At 48.1% G+C, this 20681-nt stretch overlaps 1 long non-coding RNA gene across 1 annotated transcript in view; it reads left to right on the plus strand.

The window, feature by feature from the left end:
* The window catches only part of LOC135315463 (uncharacterized), a 295947-nt gene extending 281955 nt beyond the window's left edge, over window positions 1-13992 (plus strand). The window contains exons 5-6 of the long non-coding RNA XR_010374926.1: window positions 10498-10638; window positions 12650-13992. This is a non-coding gene — a long non-coding RNA (uncharacterized LOC135315463). The remainder of the gene's footprint in view (window positions 1-10497; window positions 10639-12649) is intronic.
* Window positions 13993-20681: the final 6689 nt, after the last annotated feature.

Below are 20681 nucleotides of genomic sequence, written 5' to 3' on the forward strand. Positions count from 1 at the left end.
TTTCCTGTTTGCCTCTGCTTCCTGCTAATTGTTTGCTCACAGCTAGGATTAGCAAGTCAGGGTTATTTTTCACATATCCTCACACAGGTTTTTCTGCTGCAGGAGGCCACTTCGTGGTTCTTGGCCTCCTTACTAGCCTGCTCCTCATGCACTATGGACAAACAGCTCTATGGGCCTTGGAGGTGCAGAGAGATCGCTGGGCTTCCCAAGAGACCGGCTGGCAGTTCTGCAGGCTGGAAAAAGGGAGAGAGTCTGTATCGATATTTTTTTGCTCCCTTTTGCAAAACAGGCTGAAGATTTTCCATAACGCGAAGCAGTTTGGGAGTGGGGGTGTCCCCACTGGGCACCGGGTGAGCCTAACACCCATTCTGCAGATCAAGTTGCAGCTCAGGGGCTGGTCAAATGAGGAGCTCCTCAAATGGAGGCTCGTGATAATCCCTTTGGGAACTGCTGAGCCACACCATTTTAATGGCATTAGCATGAGGGGTAAGCCTAAAGCAAATACTTGGTGTCACTATTGCAAGTGCATCACAGCATAAGGAGTTGTCTCCCATTAGCTAAGCCCACGTAGCTGCTCAGGAGCCCCACTTGCAGCCTGCCCCAGCTAGGAGGCAAAATGAACCAGCTCCCACCACCCTTACGGTGGCTCTTTGCTCTGCAATTCAGAGAGGCTAAAAGCAGGTTGCAGTGCTCAGCTAACGGATTGCAAATGGTTAAGGCATAGTTACATCATCTTTTATGAGCCTGGACTTACATCTTCAAGCCTGCTCAAAGATACTTTCTGCACTAATTAGCTTAAATAAAACAAGATGTTTTATTTAAGCTAATTAGTGCAGAAAGTATCTTTTTGCAACAAGCACTTGGAAAAATTCGCTCTGATTTTTCAGGAGGGAGCAGAATACACACAACACTGTAGTCTCTGCTCTGTCCTGCAGAACTGCTGCTGGTATGGCCGTGGTCTTTCCGGAAACCATACGACTTTAATTGTTTTTCTCTGTTGGAAGAAATTTGTACTGAAATCACTCAAATGGTGAAGAAAAGTTAAATAAAGATAGCCATAAGATTCCATTTTTCACCCACTTTTCTTCAGGGTTAAAACTTCTTTCCCAGTGCTACCAGTTAGTCTTTCACTCCTTGATGGCATGGGCTAAGAAACTAAAGTAGCTTTAAGTATAAATTTAGCCGCTATTTCCTTTTTACTGTATGTTAAAAACACCCACAAATTTTTAGTTGGACATTTGAGGGCTCTTGGCTAACCGATAGAGAGGTCTTTGGAGCTATGATTTTTTTCCCCCTGTAAGCCCAGAGGTTAATAACAATAACAACAACAACAACAATAATAAAGCCCCTAAAATAACAGTTTGTGTTCTCCACAAACTCCCTCTAGGTGCTTCACTTTGCTTTGCCTGCAAAGAAAACCTTTATCTTTCATACAGACCTTTTGACTTTTCACTGCAACTGCTCTCTGGCCTCCGGACTGCTTGGGTGAGTAATCCTGGGCCCCTGGTATTCCCTAGCCACTCTGAATGGAAATGCCCAAGCTTTCCTGCTTTGCCACATTTTCTGTTGGGAAAATGCCCTCCCTGCTCTCAATATCCTTATGTCCCTGGTGGTTCAGTAGGAATCCTGTGACTGGCAGTCTACAGGTGGGAAAATGGATTTAGCGGGAAGGTCTTGAACAGGAAGATGTCTAATACACCAACCCTGTGGTAAAGACAGATTCCTTTTTTACCAGGCTCCCAACACTACACTGGAATTGGACCACTCAGTAGTAGTGTGTGAAGGCACAGATGGAACTTTGCCTGCTCCCTGTACCCAGTGAAGGGCCTGCATTGCCCCTGGCCCCATGGAAAGTGTGTTGGGACCCTTCTCCTGGTCCAGGACCTGGGAACCTGGGCCTGTGTGCATCAGCCACCACGAAACTCAGCTGCAGTGCCAGGCTCTGAAGCTGACCACCGTTCCCTGTTTGTAAGCTGGCCAGGGCCTGGTGTGTGGTAAAGCTCTGCTCTTCCATTCCTTGTTTAGATTCCTCCATCCAACTTTCCTGCTAGTGCAGTGTTACATGGAGCCTGAGTAAATGAATCTGCTTTGGGTGGTTGCTAATTAATTGGCTAATTATTAGGCTGACTGATGGTTTAGTTGATGATTCGGTGGTTGCTGGTAGCTTCATCATACGGGTAAAAGTACCCTTCATGTGTTTCCCTGGGAATGGAGTGAATACAGGGCTGGGAACCGCAAGTTTCTTCTAGCTCTTCTTCTGCCCTGGCTGGGTTTTGTAGCCTCAGTTTCCCTGGCTCTAAGATGGAAGTAGGAATTCATAGCTCATTGGGGTGTTATGGACATTAATTAGTCTCCGCTTGTTAAGGGTTATTTGAAAATGTAAAATGCAATTATCTGATTACCCAAGTAACAGGCTGGTTTTCTGGTCGGCAGGATGGCTGGGAAATTGGTGAGTTACTTAACTAGCTTGGTTAATGACCTGGTGCCATTTACAATGGGAACAAAATGATGTTAGGACGTTTCCTTTCAGCAATGTGGAGCTATGTGTGTTTTCCCCTGAGATAACGAATGGTAGGAATACCTTTATTCAATATAATCATTTTAGATCAAAAATCGGTGCAAGGTTAAACTATATTTTAGAGTTCTGTTTCGGAATCAGTTATCATTCAGTTTTAAGTGGTTCCTCGGAATAGATTCCAGCCCAGGAGAGGTAAGCTCGAATAAATCATGGGCGAGGCGAGTTTTCACGGGGTAACGAGCCGAGGGCGGGGGGGCGGGGCGCCGCCGGGGGGGGCGGGGCGCCGCCGGGGGGGGCGGGGCGCCGCCGGGGGGGCGGGGCGCCGCCGGGGGGGCGGGGCGCCGGGGCTGCTCTCCGCGGTGCTGAAGGCGCCGCCGCGTCGAGCGGCCGGGGCCGGGAGGGACCGCGGGACCACCGAGCCCAGCCCCCGTCCCCGCACAGCACACCCCAAATTCACGCCGTGTCGCTGGGGGCCTTGTCCAAGTGCTTCTTGAACATCGCCAGGCTGGTGCCGTGATGCCTCCCCAAGGAGCCTGTGCCAGGGCTCCACCACCCTCTGGGGGAAGAACCTTCTCCTAAAGCCCAGCCTAACCCTCCCCTGGCACATCTCCCTGCCATCCCCTCGGGGCCTGGCGTTGGTCACCAGAGAGCAGAGACCAGCCCTGCCCCTCCTCCTCCCCTCGGGAGGGAGCTGCAGAGCGCCATGAGGGCTGCCCTCAGTCTCCTCTTCTCTAGGCTGATCGAACCATACGGTTTCTCCTTTAAACCCTTCACAAATTCGTGGCCCTTCTCTGGACACTCTTTAGTAGCTTTATATCCTTAATATACTGTGGCGCCCAAAACTGCATACAGCACTCAAGGTGAGGCTGCACCAGCGCGGAGCAGAGCAGGACAATCACCTCCCTTGACCAGCTGCAACGCAGGGCTTGAAGCACCGCAGGACACGGTTGGCCCTCTTGGCTTCCAGGGCACGCTGTTGGCTCATATTCAATTTGCCATCAATGAGAACCCCCAGGTCCCTCTGCAGAGATGCTCTCCAGCCTCTCGTTCCCCAGTCTGTGTGCACACCCAGGGTTGCCGTGCCCCAGGTGCAAAATCTGATGCTTTCCCTTGTTAAACTTCATATGGTTGGTGATTGCCCAGATCTCTCTGCAGAGAGACACTCACCGCCCCCGGGCTGGTGGCTAATGGCAGGGCCACTAAGCCATGCCTCCGCTTGTGCTGACAGCATCGAGCGCCTCAGGGGCCAACAGCAGCCAGAAGGAGCATCCCATCCTGCTGTGGCAGAGTGTGCTGTGAGGACCGAGCAGGGTGCCACTGGAGGGGATGAGTGGAGAGGTTCTCAGAGCTTTCTGGCAGTCTGTAACATTGCAACATCAAAGAGGCCATGGTCTGGAGAGACCCACTGGCTGCAAACAGACACAAACAAAATCAGGTTAGAATTCAGGAGACTGTTGGGATGAACTGGCCCTGAGCCAGAGTTTTCACCAATCCCTACTTTTGCGAGAAAAGTAATTCCAGGACTTTCTCATCAGCTCCACAAGTCGCTGCTTCTTCAATCAGTACAAATCTCTTGACTTACAAAGGAGACAAAGTACCAGCTGTTGGTAGGATCTGCCCAAACTTCTCATTATCAGTCCCTATTTTCTGTTACTTATGATTTTGTCAAATATTAACCACATGGTCTCAGATCCTGCAGGTTTGGTGTTTGCTCCGTTGAAGTTTTACATTTATTAACTAATTTATACCTTTTGGGAAAATATAATTTTAAACAATGTCATATTATTTGTTGCTCTGAGCAGAACTAGCATGCCATGCTCTGGACCACAGTGCTGGAATTTGATGAGGGCTGAGCTTTATTCAGGAGATCTTTAGCCTATACCTCTGTTCCCAAGCAAAGATCACAGTTATCTAAGGAATTCTCATAGGTGTTTGTCTAATCTGTCCTTAGAAACCTCCAGTGAAGTCATCCTCCTCTGTCCAGGCTAATCTGTTGCAGTGCTTACTCCTCTAACATTCTTCCCAGTGTCCAAAGTGCCCGTAACTTCTTTTTGTATCTGTCAGTGACATGGAAAAAAATTTATTGCTTCCCTCTTTCACCTACTAGTAAACTGCTGCCGTGTCTCTCCTCAATTTTTTTTTTTTCAACTACTCAATTCTGTCTCTTTTGGGCTTCCCTCCCATCTCATCTTCACAGATGTCTGATCATTTGTTCCCCACTCCTGAGGACTCAGAGTCCTGAGTAAATTTGCATGTTGCTTAAATTGCCCCATATGGAAAGCAGCCCACCGAAGGAGGCCTTTCTGGGGTAGATTATAGTCAGAAGAGTAATTCATGTGTCTTGCAAAGGATGCTGCTGTTCATAATCTTGGTGTAATAGCTGGGGTTTTTTTCCTGAAAAGCTTGACATAGTTGACTCATGGATATGATTCATCACCACGCCAAGATACTTTTCTGCAAATCTGCTGCTTCCTAAATTGTGTTTGCACAGCCAATTATTCTTGACAGTGTGGTGCCTGGTCTTTTTTCTTTTGGTTTGGACTTGGGAGGGCAGCATGTAGTCTTCTTATATGTTGAAAAACCAAGCTAAGAATGTCTTCTTTCTCCTCTTTCACATAAAAAACCAGTCACAATAGTATTAAAAGCACATTTTTTCACATTGTGGTCAGCATTAATGTGGTAAAGGTCTGATAACTTCTGCCAGGCATCTCTGTCTGTATTCCTTATAGACAAATCTTTGGTTACAAACATTTTAAATATGATTCCTGTCTTCTTCACTGCTCAACCTGGATATGCTCAGGAGTGGAGCAGAGTGAAAGAGATTTGTCTGTATGGCCTCTGCCTCTTTACTTACTGAACCTGCAATAAGTCAGGGTCTGGTGAAGAAATGCTCATCGTGTGGTTATTGAAAGGGGGGGTTCCAAAGAGATGTTGGATGAATCACTTTGCCCCAGTAATAATTCACTAATTTTTAGGGTCATGCTTCCCCCTGCTTTATGCTGAGATGTGTCTCTGAGTTACAGATGTCATTGCTGAATATAATGGGAACTGTGGTGCTTGCACAGAGTAAGCTAAGTGCACTGAAAGCATAAACGGTTTCCAAAATGAATCAGATGCTGTTGGATCTTCATTCCTGTGTGCCTCAGTTTCTTGTCTCTAGAATGGAAATAACAAGTCCTGTTTTTGGAAGATAAACAGGTTCAACTCAGAAAAGCACTCGACCACTCTTGTGATGAGCACCAGATAAAAAACACAGGAGAAAGAAATGTACAGTTTTGTCTTCAGAAAAAGGTTTGCGCATGAGTATAGTGCATAGCACTTAACAGTGGACAAAGAGAAAATAAAATAAGGGCAGAGCCACTTATTAAGGGAATGCCATCCTAAGCCCTAGATTAAGAAACCATTTACTTGGAAATATAGTTGAGCTTGGTAATTGAAGCTGATAACATAACGCAACATGTATTTAGGGGCGCTAACACTACAAGGCAGTTTTAATTCTGGCATTGCATCCTTTTGGTTCCTTGGCTTTGCACTTCAGGCAGGATCTGTTAATGCTGTAGGCAGCGATGTGTGTGTGCGTGTGCATAGTGGAGGAGACACTGCATTTAGTTGCCAGAAAAACTAATTTGCTCTCCACTGGAGCTGTGAAATGCTGCTTACCCTCTCCTATTATGGGAATATCTGGGGAGAGGGGGGGGAAAAGTCTCAGGAAGACCTGTGTGGTTTATTATTTTTCAAATTTGACAGAAGAAAAGGTGAATTGAAATGTAACCTTTGAATAACAAAATGGGAAAAAGTGTTTTAATGCTCTTGTCGCCCTCCTCCCTTCCATTTCCTCTTCCAGTTCTGGAGCCAGTTTAGAGCTGGTTGGATACATTCATATAGTGCAAATGACCCACTGCCAGCAAAAAACTTCTTAATTTTCCCTGCTTCCCAGAAATCAGCTCCACTGTGGGATCCTGCTGGTAGCTGTGGTGATGCATCACAAGCTTGGTGGAGTCTGTTTCTCACCCACAATAGGAAATGTCTTTTTCTAAATACAGACTGAGGGAATACATTTTTCTCATGAGCCCTTTGTTAGCTAAGGGCTAATGGGTTTGGGCTGGTGGCATCCTCTGTAACATGTTGATTACTGCTGAAGGTAAACAGTATGGTAGGGCTGATCTCAGCACTGGGGGAGTCATGAAGTGAGACAGGAGCAAAGTGAAAGGGGGAAGGCAAGGAAGAAGGGGTTGGGGACAAACTGAGAAAAGATGAGGATAAAAGGGAGCAGAAGCACAGCTGGCACGTGATTCAGGTCCCTAATGATAGCAGTGGCTAGTCTAAATGCTCACCATTGGCACATGAAGCTGTGATCAAGCTCCTCCCTGTTTTCAGCAGGAATAGAAAACGTAGGACAAGAAGATCTCTGCACCCTGGGAGCACCAGAACAGGAGGGGGATGGCATGTATTGCTTTTCATGTTTCACAGATGCCCATGTGATCTCCCATAATGCCACGAACAAGTTAAGTCTCGTTAATCTGCTTGCTGGAGTGAACACAAGGACATGTTTGATCGAGCTTGACAGGCGTGACCCTGACTCTTCCTTGAGAGGCAGGCATGTCTGAATGGCTGGGCCATACCAGGCCAACACAGCCAAGGGAACCAGAAGTGTGCAGAAATGCTCTTACCACTTCAGAGGGGCACTTGCATCCCCCTCCAGCCAGATCTCACTATTATCCTAGCTGTATTTTCAGCTGTGTAGTCCCTGCTGCTACGTGCACTGGAAGTCACCATGCAATCATCTGCTTTCATCTTCCCCAGGTTCTTTCCTCAGCTATGCTCACCCAGGAACCATCTGCCCATTCTTTATTCCTAGTCTTAGTTTTCTCTAGATCTGTTCAGTTGAGTTTACCATAACTAAAGGGCTTCCCTGTACAAGCAGGCATTTGAAAATAGCCTTCACAATGCTCTGAAATGTTTCAAGTGAATATTTTTCCTTTTTGATTATGAGCGTTTATTTGCTGTACAACACGTAATTGGAAGTATTGATTGTGATGATCTTGATGACTCCCTGATGAGCAGAGATTGTCAAAAAACAAAATTACATTGCTGCCTTCGTAGAAATATTCCCAGTCTCCCAACAACTCTACTCATGAAGTCTGCCCATGTGTCATACTACCCTGTTGGTTGTGCAGGAGGAAGCTATCTCATTGCTATGGGATGGTCATGTCTCCCCACGTTTGTATGTTGCAAGATCTTGTGGTCCCTGCATGGCCCTGAAAGAGTTGATCGTAACCAGAAAGAAGGCAAAACAGTGTCCCTAATACATGAGCTTGGAGACATCTGTTCTTTGAAAAGCCCCTGAACGTTTCTCTACTGTATTCAATATCAAAGTTGTGATCAGCATTAAGTGTCTTCCGAAAGCCTTGGAAAATTTTGTCCTGACCCTGCCAGATATTTGGTCTGCTGTGCTGAAGGGTGACAGCACTGCCTGAGATTGGGTCTTGTGTTTGAATAAGAAGGTCTTTATTCCAAAAGAAGTACCGTTTACATCTTCTTCCAGGAAAAATGATACCCTCATCTGGTAATGGGAAGTTGGTGAGATGGCCATGTTGATTTGGCACCTACAATGGCTGGGCTGTGGTTTTTTTGTGTCTCAGAAAGCCCAGATTTTTTTTCAGTTGGCAGTCACAGACGTGTGCTGAGAACACGATTGCCAGGACAAGCTGGGGAGAAAGCGAATTTTTAAAAACCTCTTACTGAGACGACTTCGTTTTGTGCCTACAAATATGGCCACTTCCAGCTTTCCATTTGGATTCTAGAGCTGCAAAGTGGCATTTGTCCACCAGAGGGCATGTGGGCCATTTTCTCCTCCTAAGCACAAAAAAAAGGGAAAGAAAAAGGTTTCAAAAGCAAATGCCCTTCCAAAATGGGACCCTGCACTGGCTGCCCTGGCCGTTGCGATTGCAGCTGGGATGCTGAGGAGCGGGGGTGCATGGGCAAGTGAGTTGGCAGCAGTGGGGCTGGTGTGACTCTGCTGCTACTGCAGAGCCATCTCGGTGTCACGTGGCGTTCTGCCTGTACGAAGGGTTAAATGTAAGTCTTTATGGTGCCATGACTTTATGGTTCCCTAGATCTGCATTTCAGACCCCTGTATGCGCGTACATGTGTATATGCGTGCATGACAGAGAGAGATAACACACGCGTGCACAGGTACACACCCACATTTGCTCACAGAAGTATCTGTATCCACACAGGCCCACTCTATAGCTTGCAAAGTAAATTAGACTTAAATGACTCTTTGGAAACAAAATAAATCAAATAGCATAATAGTACCATCTTTTTATCTCATTTGTTCCCATACAATTAGTAGTTTTACTGCCATGTTGTGACAGGTGACTGTGTTTGACCTTTGCCGCTTGGGTGGTTGGCTGGTGCTCAAACTAATGAAGACCCTTAATGGATTGGCTTTTGTGAGGCTGTGAGCGGTGGGGTTAAAGAGAAAATGGTGCCTTAGACAGAGTCCAGAGAAGATCCTTCAATTAAACCTGAAGTCTATTAGCAAAGAAATATTGAGGAGGTTGAGAGTTAGCAATGATTTAACCAGCAAGTCTTCCTTGTGAGTCGTTAAAATAAAAAAAAAAAAAAATCTCCCTGGTTATTTATTGTTGAGCGTGTGGTTGGACTCCCATTCTCTTGGGTGAGAGGGTGGGAGCAGAGCCATTGGTTCGGAGAGGCTGGGGCTACAGGGCCCTAGTCCCAGGTTTGTCCCCTTGGCTCCTAGTCCCCTTGGTTCCCACACAGTCGAGCTTGCCCTGGACAAAAGCGGGAGGAGAAAATGAAGCAGTAGCAGGAACAAATGAAGAGGGATGCCAGGGAAGATAAAACCGGATCTCTGGGACAAATAAGACTTTTTGGAACTTAATTGTTTTTCATGATGTAAATAAATTACAATGAGAGAAAAGGAGAACCGGCAGCATCTGGGCAATGAGTCAGAGGGCAGTGCCGAGCTGTAGAGTGTGAGTAACAAACAGGAGCAGAGGGAGGCTGATGAGGAGGCTGGTGCAGGACAGGCAGGGGCAGGCCAAAGCAGCACAAATGGGCATTACGTGCGGGGAGCCAAGGGGTGGCCGAGCTGTGTGAGCACTGGAAGGACCAGGCCTGATTACAGCGAAAGGCCATGGGGCCATCCTCCTGCTGTGTGAGACACTTCAGCAAAAATCCTGCACGTGGCAGATACAACCTGCCTGCTGCTCCACGGGATCTCCTCCTGCCCCCAATGGCTAATGAGTTGGCTCCTGTCCCTTTCCATTAGTTTCAGTGTCAGAACCTGAGCATTTCCCATTCCTCCCAGGGAGGTTTCCTTCCTTTTGTTTTCATGAGTTGCTTACCTTTCAGCCTAGAGCACCACCTTGCAGCAGTGTCCATGGTCTTGAGTAGAGCTGGAGCTGCCCCTCACTGATCTTTTGGGTGATACACCCAAAAGATACAACCCGCAGTTGAGAGGTGGGAGGTGGGAAAGGTCTGATGAGGGAAATCATGAAGCTGATTGTGCTGGGTGGAGGGACCTGCCTTCCCACTAGTCAGCTAGCATCTGGATTCTAGGGGTGTTCTAGAGATTGCTGGCATAGCTGAGGCTTTTGTCCCCACACACTTCCCCCACCTCCATGCTCAACTTAGTAAACCTCAAAGAATTTGGTGTGTCAGCCAGGCTGACAAAGGCTGAGACGGGACAGGGAGAGCAGGTAATAGTGTCCTGCGTCCTGACACACCTCCTTCACACTGGCCCATGCTGTGGGCTGGTTCAGCATCTTGGTGCCTACCTCTTTCTTCTCTTTCCTGGCCTACACCCTTGTAGAAAGACCACATAGGTAGAAAGCAGTTCGCTCCCAGCAAGTGTATTTGCATTGTGGTTTCTCCCTGTTAGTTCTGGGTGATTTTTTTTTTGAACATGCAATACTTTTTACAGCTCTTTCTGCCCCTGCCGTTCTTCCCAGTGCAAAGGACTTTCCTGATGGAACCACAAGTGCCTGCATACAAGATTGGAGCTGAGCAGTCATGCTTGGATTGGAACTACACTCAGCACCAGACCAAACTCAGTACTCCCTCTTACTGGGATGACGGAATATCTTTTGGAGGTAAAAAGTGAAGAAAAGTGAAAAGCAAAGAAAAAATCCAAGGTGCCTCAATGGGCAGGAAATTGGATTCTCTTTAGAGCCTCTGGTTGTGCCCCAGAGACGTGAAGGTGACAAAGCTGGAGGAAACTATGCCCAAACTGGTTGCTGGTTACGCAGAGGCAACTGGCTTTGCCAGGGCTGCAACCTCTTCTGGCCGTAGGAAAAAGGAGCAGTTCCACTCCGCTTCAGCTGAGTCATCGCGTAGCTTTGAAACACCTCAGATGTGGGGCGCAGCTGTTCCTCTTCCTGGCTCACCCCACTTCAACACCCTCAGGCAGGACTCCAAAACTAAACACCCTGCTCCAAAGGTTCGCAAGCACCATGGCAGGGCCTCAGAGCTGGACTCAAGGCCTGCCTTAGTCTTCATTCCCTCCTCCTCTATTTATCTGTTTGTCTGTCTGTCTGTCTGTCTCTAACCTTCCACTCCTTCCTCATGGAGCAATTCCTTCCTTTCACTCACACAGTCCCTCTTTCTCTCTTTTTCTTTTCTCTCACTCTTAGACACGTGCCTCCCCCCCTTCTACCTCCCCCTACTTTGGGGATAATTTAACATGTTACACACTAACTTTCCAGTAATGGCACTCCAGCTTTTTGAAATTCTGCTTCCCTGTTTTATGGCTGGGCCTCTAATGGTTATCTTGCAGCCCTGCCTCTGGCAATCATGTAAGGAATAAATAGAAGCTGACACAGTAATTTACTTAAATCTTCTCCACACTTTTGCAGCATTTTCCTCCAGAGGATACCCCCGAAACAACAATTATTTGAAATGTCACGCGTTCCTGCCCCTAGGCTACCGACAAATGAACATTAAATCTATTAACAACAAAAAAAATTAAATGTTTACTTTTCCGCGAAGGTAAAGGAGAAGCTGGAGAGAGGGAGGGATGTCTCCAATAAATTTCTTCTCAATAATAAAGAGGTGTAGTTAATGTTCTCTCTAAGCAGAGTCAGCTTGCAGCCCACATCCTACGAGGACAGAGATGTGGTGCCACAGTACTGCCACACAGCCTTGCCAGGGTAGCTCCAATAGCCTAATTTTTCCAGGCCAGGGAGCTCAGTTTTAGGTTGGTATTTCTGCAGATTAAATAAGATGTGTAGTGGTTCAGAAGCCGCGAACAGGGTGGTCCCGGCTCTCAGCCCATCTGGCTGCTAGTGCTGCTACGGGGACTGGAGCGGTGGGAGAGCAAGCGTTACCCCCTTGGCAAAGGGACGTTAAAAGTACAGCTCATCTGTTTTTCAGGGAGGAAAACGGAGCATTTTGGAGCTCTGCCCCAACATCCTGTAGAAAGTCTAAGCTGGAAGTAAGGCCCTGCTCCTCCTCTTTTCTGTCCTGTGCTGCTGCCCCTTCGCTCAACTTTGCTGAACATAGGTGAGCAGAGGTGCTGGAGGTGGGACTGCGTGAAGGTGGACTCAGCCCTGCACAGGGGTCCTGGAGGAAGATGCTGGGAATGTGGAGAGTCACGTGCATCCGCTTGCTGTGGATGAAAGTTCCCACGGGGATATGGGCAGATCAGGCTTTGGTACCAGGCGTAAAGGACAGGGAACCGTTTTCTCTTCTGCAGATGGGGAAGTTTAGGTCCAGCGCAGGTTAGAGGCTCGCCAAGATACAGTAGCAGAAATTGAAAGAAGTATCCCAGCTGTTCGCTAATCACTTCATACTGTCTTGAAAAGGCTGTCCCACCACTTGAACTTTCCAACTTACGGCTTCTTTGGAAAATGTTCCCTGTCCATTGATTCAGCATAAGTCTCTCTGGGGAGTCATTGTATTTATACAGCCAGGAATTCAGCCCTTTGACTTTGAAATAATCCGTCCATCTGAGTTCAGCGTATAGTTGGGATTTAAAGGAACCAAAAGGAGCAGAATGTCTTTTGTGAATGAACTGGTGCAGGAAAAATTCTCATCTGATGTTGAATGCTGCAGACCCCATAGAAAAGCTTGTTCCTCTGTTCTTCATTTTTCCCTTCTTTTCAGGAAAAGAAGCTTGGCTCGAACACCTTGGAGAGAGTGACACCTCTGACACGCTGTATGAACCAATCATTGATATAGAATGTGAACAGACACCTGTTGTCCGCCCTTTGAAGCAAGACACATGACTATCTGACCAGTCTCCCACTCCTTTGTGCAAAATGGCCAGGCACTTTAAACTTTGCTGTCAGCATGGTTCACTGTATCACCAGGCAAGTATGCCAGGATGTGTCTCTCTCTTTTCACGATAGGCTGGGACCCCACTTCCCTGGCATTGGTTGTGACTGTCAGGGCCAGACAGTGGAGGAGACATCCAGTAGATCTGTTGCATTCAGGACCCAGCAGAGCTTACCATCCCAGTCCTAATCCATTTCTTCATTGCCGTTCTGTGTAAATGGTCCCAGCCTCCCCTTACTGAGGTAGCGGCTGATATGCGGAAGCTCAGTCAGGCATCTACGGTGCTAGACTGCTCTTGAACTGAGACCTATTTCTCTCACTGGGAGATAGTGCTCCTGGGATGATGTCTGCTTGGGAGAAGGCCCTCCAGGGTAGCTCCCGGAGTCCTGCCACACAGGCCCGTGTCCTCACAGGGTAGCTTATACAGCCACCTGCTATGGAACTCATGTTCTATAAGGAACATGAGGAAAGATCATCTTCCAAGTGTACGATATGTGTGTCTGGAAGGAGCGAGTTCGTCCTCTACCAACAATCCTGTTGACATCCAATGGTGTTTCAGAGGAAGAAACTATCTCATCCAAGGAATCAGACTTTAGCCCTGGAGGAACAGCTGCTTTGAGCTCTTCTCAGGCCTGGTGCAAATCCTTTGCCCGGTGTCTTGCACTGCTGTGATGCTGCATGGAGATCGTGTCCTTTCTCATCCCGAGAGAGGGGATTGTGTGGGGTTTTTCCCATTTACTTTCTGAAGCAATTTATCCCTTTGATGGAAAGGGTTGTCTTCTTCCCCACTCCAGATCCAGCTAAATGCTTGAGGTTTAATGATGCATGAAGAGCAAGGTAGATGTTACATCCATGATCAGACAGCTCCACTACATATATACTCCGTATGGGAAGCCACACAGCAAACGATGTACAAAGCACAAGGTTCTGACTTGGTGTTACCACAGACCTCAAAGCGGACTGTTGATTCTGGAGTATATACTGCAGGTGAAGTCCATCTCAGTATTGCAGTGGATTGATTTAAATAGTTTCACTGCCAGCCAAAAGTCTAAGCACCATAGCATGTTTATGAGTTATTCTAATGCATAGAAACACAATTATGTGGTCTAATACATTGGGATGGACTCTTAGTGTATAGTATCAATACAAATCAGCGCAGGGCCTCAAATACTCATTATCCTATTGCTAAAAAAATAAAAAGGAGCAGGAAATTGGGAAGAGGATTCACCAAACTACTTTGCATTAAGTTTTATTAAACTTCCTCATGTAACATCTCCACTTTGATCTCTTCTCTGCCCAGATTCAGATCCCAGCTCCTGATTTCCACCAAGGAAGGTATGCAGGGAAGCTGGGTGCCTGCACTGAACTTTTTTTTTTTTTAAGCTTTGTAGCACGTTCTTGTGCTCTCAATTCCGGATAATGCTGCATCCCTTTTATCCAGTCCCTCCTCTTGCCCTTTCAAGTGAAAAGAAGACTCCTGTGCCCCCCATCAAAGTTAAAGGAAGGCTTTAGAGAGGAAGGCTCAGCACGCTGGGGCTCTTGAGCCTGTGTTTAATCTCTTTTCCCGTTCCTGTGTGCCTCTGTGGCTTCCCTGCCAGTTTCTTTGTTGCCGAGTTTCTCATTTCCTTTTATTTGTGTGTGTGGGAGGTTGCCAGGCTCACTGGAATGCAGCTGAAGTCATCTCGGGGGGGACACGCCTCAGCCCCCACCCTGGGTTATACATGACCTGCCTCGCCCCCCGCTCACCCATCCTGGGCAGGCTGGAGCGGGCTTGCCTGGCTGCAGGCAGGAGGCGAGCCAGGGGTGGCAGCAGGGCAGGAGAGGTACCCACCTTGCTGCTGCTGCAGCTGGCTCCTGCAGGGGTGGTGTGTCCAACACCATGTGGGTGCGGAAGAGGATGGAGGTCGGGGGCAAAAGGATTGAGAGAGAGCGCCTTAACCTCCGGGCTGCTGTCCTGCCTGGGGAAGGAGCGCAGGGACATGCGCGGCCTTTGGCAGGGGAGGGGGACCTGGTCTGCCTGAGGTTCTGCCCACCCTCAGCGACCTCAGTGCGCTGCCGTGACTCCCAACCACGGCTGCCCCGCTCCACCGCGTGACGCTGGGCTGAAGGTGTGGCCTTTGGCTGTATACTGGGATTTGCTCCCAGGAACAATACAGGCTGTATTAGGCACTGGAGGGAGAGAGTTTGAACAGGACTGGTCCGCTGGGGACTGTGAATGTTGCTCCAGACTAACACTGGTTGGACATGACTCTGAGGATTCGCATTGGTCGTAACAAGCGTCAATAGAGACTGAGTTTTAGTTCGCACTATTTGCTGTTCTTTTATCATGAAGGTACTTCACCGGAGGGCCCACCTCTCAGGGAACCTGTAAAGGGGATGTGCTGGGTGGAATGAGACATGCAGGAGCACAAATTCACTGATGCAGTTTGTCTCAGCTTTCCTTACATCTTGTCCCTCCCACTAGAGTGGAGAGGCAGGTGGCATTGCCAAGATTTTCACCCATCCTAGGCCATATGGGTCCAGTTTGGCACATGGGGTTACCACTCATTTCTCCCTGAAGCAGTCCTGGGGAACAGTATCTCTGACAGCATCCCATAAAATCAGTGTTAATAGCCTATTTGCTAGGTTGTGGAAACCAAAGAACAGGGAAAAGGATGGGACTGCATCCAAAGCTGGACAGCTTAGGTTGTTTGATGTTGCTCCACAGTCTCTAGAAGTCCCCTCTACTTCCCAGGATGGAAATTTGCCGGTCCAGCTCTTGACACTAAAGATAAACCTTGATCAATTGAAGGAACAATCTCTTTCAGGTTTCCTGGTCCTTGCTGAGTTTCATCTGAACTCCCAGTGAAGTTTGGCAAAGCTTTTGTGAGGGCTCTGAGTACATTTGATGGGCCTTAATCACCCTGACCAGTCTCACCTGGGACCTCCACCCACACTCTCCACCCCTGGGCCCACAGGCTCTGTTTAAGCTTGTCCCTGGGCCTTCAGTCTCTGACTGCATGGTGTTGGAGGAGTGGCTGTAGGTCAGCTGCACCCGCGGTGGGTGTCGTTAACCCAGACCTCAGTGTGTGCACTGACTTCCCGGCTGGCTCTCGGTCCTGCCTTGTTGCTGTGGTGTGTGATATACTGAAACTGGGGGTTCCTCACTAGAGGAGAGCTCTCAGTGCAAAGGAGAGCAAAGCTGTGGGATGGCTTTGGTGAGGATGGGTCTGGAGTGCCTAGAATGGGGGGTTTGCTGTCTGCAGTAGTCCTGGCTGGGGCTGTGTCATTGTGCAGTGCTGAGAACAGTTACGTTTTGATGTTATTTTTGCTCATGGGCACTGAGAGCAACAGTGATGATAAGAGCCTCAGCCTGGTAAGGTCTCCAGCATCAAGTGTGTCCCTTTCGGAGTCCTTTTGAAGGCCTGGCTGGGGAATGCAAAGCTTGCAGTCCTGCAGGGCTTCAGTGTTTCCATGTTATTCTCCTTTGGTCTGCCTTCTTATGGTTTCCTTTGTATCATGCAAGTTCTGTGGGAGAAAGGTGGTCTTTTCAGGTGGTGTTTATGCAGAGGCTCTCTAAGGATGTTTTTATCACTTTAGGAGAGAAATTTGGAGAGGAATCTCAGGCCAGACTAACCCACAGATTAGATCAAGTCCATTGAAATATTGCCTGGGGGGTTTTCTGGGTTTTTAATTTTTTAATTTTTTTTTTAATTTTTAGTATGGTTTTTGGGTTGGTTTTTTTTTTGGTTGGTTTTTTCCAGTTTTTTTAAATTTCAGCTTTTTCTTCTGTATTAAAAGTCTTCTAAAAACCTGCTGGGAAAACGGAAGAAGGGAGGGCTTGATGATTTGAAAGAACTGTGAAATTGAGTGGGAGAATTGCTTAAAGTTAGCTTCAAACCCCTGTGGATAGATGTACACCATAGGTGAGTCAAGACAGGGGGGTAGATACTCCCTGCTATATGCGGATATTTATGCATAAAGGCATCAATGTACAAATTTTAAATGTGTTTTCCCTACTTTTTCCTTTTTGGCTCTTACAAGAGTGACGGAGCCTGTTAATAGGTTACTTTAGGCTCGTCCTGCTTTGTAAGGGAAGAATGTGTTATCTGGCTTCTCAAAATCCCTGTCCTCCGTGGCCGCGAGTGGCTACCATTGTAGGGCGCAGAGCAGAGCCTTCGGCTCACGGACCCTCTGGCTGCCATCCAGCACGTCACTGCGCCGGTACCTGCCAAATCTCCCTGATGCTTTGTTCAAGGACCGTTTGCGCTGCCGTTGTCTCTGTTCCCTCCGGACAGGCCGGTGGGGTTGTGCAACTCTCGGAGTTTGTGTAGTGTCTACCTGGATGTAATTGTTGTGGTTTTGCGCCTAGAACAGTCTGTCAGCCTGCAACCCCAAAACTCCTGCAGGGGACCCAGAGACCGCATCACCTATCAAGGGAGGACTGACTGGTAAATATACTGCAGTGAGCAGGGAAGAGTGTCATTTGCTGTAAATGCCCTTGTACCCTTTGTGGTGCTGCTATTTCAATCCGTGGTTTAAGTATTTTTGCAGAGAAGCCTCCGCACTTGAGTTTTTTTGTCCCTCCATTCTCCTATGATGTCAGGGTACTTCCTTGCTGAACCTCTGGCTGTTTCTGAATCGCTTAATGGAGGATTCCTCCAAAACTTCCAGTATTTCTCAAAAAGAAAATGTGTTTTCTTAACTAAGATATTGTGAAGAAAGCTTCTGATAAAGCCAGCATCTTACTCACTTTTATTCAAGCATTTTCCAAGAAGTTTCAGCTTTTACAACATCCACTTCCTATTTTTTCTTGTTTTATCAACCTCAAATCTTTTCGTTCTTCGTTTTCTTCACCCGGATGAAGTGCTGTAGGATGGCAGAACAGAAGGAAAGCACATAATCTAAACACTCTGATCCTCCCCTGCTGCTGCTTGGCATCCACACATACTGTGTATTGCAAGAGAAAAGCCAGACCTGGAAGCAATCTGCTGAGGGTTTCAGATTCTCTGTGTTCCTCTCTTCCAGTCCATTAGGTCGGAAAGGGAATGGCAGTCAACAAGTTTTTCATCTGGAAGTGTAGTCCTGGGATTTCCCCAGATTTTTACCCCAGCTTGAGCTAAAGACCAGTTTCCAACTATTAGTCATTCTTGGCTGAACCTCTATTCCGATTTTTCAGAGCTGGTTTCCACCCCCTGCCCCTCCTCATAATACCTCTTTTGCACTCATTCAGGATGTGGTTGGATCAGGCCCAGGGCAGGTCAGGTTCTTCATCACGCTAGTTACTACTGTCTGGACTTCACATGGTCCTAATCTGTGACAAAACTGTTCCTTGAGAAGGGAAGAATATTTGAAGAGCATTGGCCTGGGCCTACTTCTGATCGATATTCGATTTAGTGATTTTGATAATAAAATGGAAACCAGCAGGAGATAATGTGCAGGAGGCAGTTAGCTGGAATAAGGTTGCAAGTCCATTGGAGGACAGGGTTGTAACTCAAAATAGCTTGATATGCTGGAGGAATAAACTAAAATTAGGCAAGTAATATTCAGTAGACACAAAGGCTCTGTGTGACTAAGGAACGGAGGAACTGGTGCACTGCATGGGAGGTGCTGGGAGGGAGGGAGGGCACAGCTCGAACGGAGAGTGAGTCACTAGCGTTGCACTTTCAGAGTAAGGAAATGTTTGTGTCTGGAGTATATCGACGCCAGGGTCGCTGCTGAGACACAAGAGGCTCCTGCAGCTCTCTGGCACGCTGCTGTGGGGTCCTGCCCAGTGCTGAAGGCTGCAGTTCCGTGGCTGTGTCGATCTGTTGGAGAGCGCCCATAGGGAAGACCAAGGAGAGAACATAGAACTGGAAACCAGGGCCAGTGAGGAAAGGTTAAGGAACTGCTTTATGGGAAAGTAGAGAAGGCCATGGGTGAAAAACGCTTGGTTTCCCAGGGTATAAATGGATGATATAAAGAAGCAGGTAAACAGCCATTTTCTGTGCCCACCTGCGAGCAAGCAGAAAGAAACAGGTATCCCTAGAGTGGGGGGGCCTATGTAGGAAAAGCTCTTGCTAACTCACAGAGCATGGAAGCACCAGTAGAGATTACCATGTAGCTGCTGGGATCTTGGCTGGAAGTCTTTCAGAATATACATCAGCCAAGGATGGTCTGGATGTATTTGTCTCAGAAGGGAAGTACCTGGGTCGTTGCATTGCTCTTTCCCAGCCTATATCTATGCCTTCCCCTCCATCCTTCTCCTCTGCCTGGAATTTGACAGGAATGGCATTGGGAACTTCAAAGGAAATTGTACTTTGAGGTTTTTCCTTTTTCCCAGTGGAAAACATCCAAAATAAATGAAGACACATAGCACATGGTATGTATTCTCCCAACAGAAAGCAAAGCTAGCTAGGTATCTGATGCAAAATGCTCTGAAATTTCCTGTTTGGAAGGTGATTGATTATCAAACAACTATTACACCGTGCAACAGAGATCACGGCTCCTCTCTGGTGCTGGAAAAACTAAGAATTAAGCTGGGACCTCCTAGGGGAGGGTTCCTTTGCGACGGGTGTCCCCTGCAGAGAGGCAGTGCAGCGAGCGCGTGGCTTTTTCACCAGCCACCAGCTCCTCTGTTCCAGCCCCTGCCACTGGGAGCTCAGAGCTCTCTCCTCCTCTCTCCCTGCAACCCTGGCATGTGCATGGCTCGTTAGCAGCAGCCTGGCAATCAGGAAAGCCTGCTACGGCAGCAGCTGCTTTTCCAGCGCTGTCCCGCACGCAGCGCAGCGCGGGGGCTGCGTGCCAAGGTGCGGCGCTCCCCGCAGCTGCCTGAGACGGAGCCTGTGGGAGCCCGGGTTCACCTTCTCCCAGTGCAACCAGCAACTTTGCTTCCTTGCAAAGTGCCTCCATCTTGCACCCCTGCCTGCCCAGCTAGTCACCCTGCTCCCTCATGTATATGCAGCCAAGTAGCCGGGAGCAGATGGAGTAAGAGCCATCTGGCTTCTAGCAAGTTCATCCCCAGGTTGGAGCTGGGGGAGCTGCTGGAACAGAGGATGGCATTGCCTAGGAGCACCTGGGCCAGGGAGTTTGTGACTGCTGTAGGAGTCTTAAGCTTGTTTCTACCAAGGTCCTTGGCTTCCAAGCAGCAGGTTTCCCAAGCTCCAGCTGCTCTCCATGGTTAGGAGACTTCTGCTGGACTCATGTGAACCACAACCTGTTTTCCCCCTCCTTCACCCACACTGCTGCCCTTGTGGCAGGACCGTATGGGCCTCACTCATGGTCAGGACACCCTGGCGTTCTTCGACGTGCCTGACACAGACCCTGCGGTGCCGGCTGAGATTTTCCTGGCTCAGGTTCTGCTTCGTTCCATGCTAGCTCCACACAGCTGGGCTCTGTGGGGCTAGTCACCAGGGAACAGGGGCTGGCAGAGATGGATAGAGGATGTGAACAGTTCCCTTGGTGCCCTTTTCCCTCAGTCTTGTTTCCCTCTCAGCAGGGGGAAGCAGTCTCTGTGCGGTCCTCTGCCGATTGCATCAGGGAAAGTCATTAAAAAGAATTAAAAAGGAAACAGAGAGAGGGAAGAGGGGAAAAAAAAAAATAACTGAACAGCCCCAAACAGTTACAAACTCAAACAAAAGAACAACAGGATCTTCCTGCTCAAGGCCCAGGGCCACCCTCACCTGGCAGCAAAGGACAGCAAGCAGTGCTCCAGTGGTTTGTTGGGAGAAGGGAGGAAGGCCTTGGCTGTATGCCACTGGGGCAGTGGTGACATGGCTTGTGGAAGCTGTCCTCTGATTGTTCAGACAGGGAAAAATAATATGCATACAGAATTAAATTAATTATACAAAGATTGACTCATCCACGTGCTGAAGTATCCTGGCTCTGCGTCCTGGCTTTTGGA

Source organism: Phalacrocorax carbo, chromosome 12, assembly GCF_963921805.1.
Source record: "Phalacrocorax carbo chromosome 12, bPhaCar2.1, whole genome shotgun sequence".
Classification (NCBI taxonomy): Eukaryota; Metazoa; Chordata; class Aves; order Suliformes; family Phalacrocoracidae; genus Phalacrocorax; species Phalacrocorax carbo.